This window comes from Octodon degus, unplaced genomic scaffold, assembly GCF_000260255.1.
Source record: "Octodon degus isolate 3935 unplaced genomic scaffold, OctDeg1.0 scaffold00266, whole genome shotgun sequence".
Classification (NCBI taxonomy): domain Eukaryota; kingdom Metazoa; phylum Chordata; class Mammalia; order Rodentia; family Octodontidae; genus Octodon; species Octodon degus.
This window is the reverse complement of record NW_004524842.1, coordinates 9116-11594: the sequence shown is the minus strand read 5'-3', so window position 1 is coordinate 11594 and position 2479 is coordinate 9116. Positions and strand designations below refer to the sequence as shown.

Here is a 2479-nt window from a genome sequence, read left to right as displayed (position 1 = left end):
AGCCCCGCCCCCTGGTGGGCTGAGCTGGCCACACACACACACACAATAAATAAATGTAATAAATAAAAATAAATAAATATTTAAAAAAAAATCAGAGAGAAGGATCCAACCAAAAAAGACAACTATAGGAAAATCTCCTTAAAGAACACAGATGCAAAAATGTGAAAACTTTAGCATATATATATAGACCCTTCCCTAAAATATAGAAAAAATAAAATAAATTAAAATTTTCTTGGCTCTGTTAATGTGTGCTACATTTATTGATTTGTACATGTTGACCCATCTTTTCATGTAGACCCTTCCTTAAAATTAAAAAAAAAAATCCATGCTAAAGTTAGATGGCTCAGTGAAATAACTGCTTCCCTGACAAGCATGAGGGCCTGAGTTCAATCCCTGGTTCTGAAGAAAAAAAAAAAGTAATAATAGTAATAAAAATAAAAATAAAGATAAATAAATAAAATTGGGAGCCAGGCATGGTGATCTATGCCTGTAATCCTAGCACTTGGGAGGCTGAGGCAAGAGGATCACTGCAAGTGTGAGGATGGCCTGGGCTACAAGTTGAGCTCATTGCCAGCCTGAATTGCATAGTGAAACTCTTTTTTTAAAAAAAATTAAAAAATTAAAAACTGAAAACAGAGGGAGGTTAAGATTCGTGCAAGAATGAGATAAGGGCTAGGGAGATAGCTCAACAGCATAAGTGCCTGGTAAGTGCAAGGATCCCCAGTTCAACAACAACAACAACAAAAAGAATGACACAAATATATATCCAACAAATGTTTTATAGGAACAATAGAAAAAATGATAAAACATTATCTGAAGAGATTTTTCAGAACTGAGTCATTAGATATCAGGCAGATAAATATGACTGAATACACATTTATATGACCATGAAAATTAAGAATAATAAGGATAAAGGGAAAAATCTTATATGAGGGTAAAAAAGATATTACAAGTGAATTATAATTAGACTGACAGCTGACTTCTCAACAATTAATAAAGGTCAAAAAAAGTGCAGGTGGATTACAAATAGGTGTTAGTCCATTGCTCAGCTATTCAAAATGAAAGACCCGGGGTCTGGAGGTTTGGTGGAGTCTGCATGTGTGCCAGCCCTGGGGTTTCTGGATTACTTTTACCCATGGTGAACTTGTTAGAGTGGGATTTCCATCAGGCCTAAGGATGAAAGTGAGAAGAAATAAAAAACAAGTCCCAAGCTTTCGCAAGTTACTAAAAGCTAGTAAAGCCAAACTTGAAAACAAGCTGAAAAATAAGAAACAATTTAAACAACAAAGTTCTCTCAAGAAGTATCGAAAAGAACAGAGGAAACTAAGGCCAGCTGTGAAAGATGCTGTATCTAAAAATCCAATCCCATTGGAGGACTCAAAGAAAATATGACCAGTTAAAAGGCCGGAGAAAGACGAGAAAGAAGAGGAAGAAGAGGAAGCTCTTCCTTTAGATATGATGGATGAAGATGGCTTACAGTTAATGAAGGACTTAGGACAAAGAGCATCTTTTCTAATAGATCTTTCTTCTAGTGAGCCAGTTCATGCCAAGAAATGAAAGCATGAGCGCATCATAGATAAATATGAGAAAATACCAAGAACTTTGCAAACTGTACCAGAGAAGGAACTGATTCACTTGCTTCCTATCAAAGATAAAAGTGGCATAATCTCATAGATCAGGAAGAAACTCATTATTAATAGTAACAAAGATGCAGAGGATCGAGAAGAGGAGCTGGAACTTGAAGAAGAGATCACTGAGGAGCCTGTTCGAGAGCTGACTGTAGAAGAGCATCTGACTGACAGGAAGAAGAGACTGCAGGAAAAGAAAATGTATATTGAAACCTTGGTGTCCGCTATATTGTCAGACTCAGAAAGTAATAATAAAAAACTAAAGGAGTTACGTTCCTTGCTGATGGAACAAGATCCTGATGTGGCTGTTACTGTTCGAAAGTTGGTGATGATTTCTCTGATGGAGCTATTTAAGACATTACTCCTTCATATAAAATCTGGCCCCTGACAGAAGCAGAAAAATCTACTAGATCTGCAAAGGAGCCCCAAAATTAAAAGACTCTGAAGAAGGGCTGGTTAGCCAATACGAATTTTATCTGCAAAATCTGGAGCAAATGGTAAAAGACTGGAAGCAAAGAGAGCTGAAGAAAAGCAATGTAGTTTCCTTAAAGACATACAAAGGACACCCCAGGCAGTGACTGGGGCCAGTCGCTGGGGTCTGACCTTTGAAGACTGCACGAGATGGAGTGAGCTGATACTGCTGCTTCTGGGCCCCCGGTGGGGGTTACGGGGTGCGAGTAGCTGTTCCGAGAACAGGTCATCTGGTTTCTCATGGACCACCATCGTGCGGCCAATGATGGAATTCACCCCGGACAGTGAGATCAGAGAATCCTCAGTGGATACATGGGCCACACCATCTGCACCAGTAGTCACATTGCCCAGGTCTCCAACGTGCCTCTCTTCATCCTTTG

The 2479-nt window shown here is 38.8% G+C and overlaps 1 pseudogene; it reads left to right on the top strand.

Moving 5' to 3' along the window:
* Positions 1 to 1176: 1176 nt before the first annotated feature.
* Positions 1177 to 2479, top strand: part of LOC101567465 — a 3887-nt pseudogene continuing 2584 nt past the window's right edge.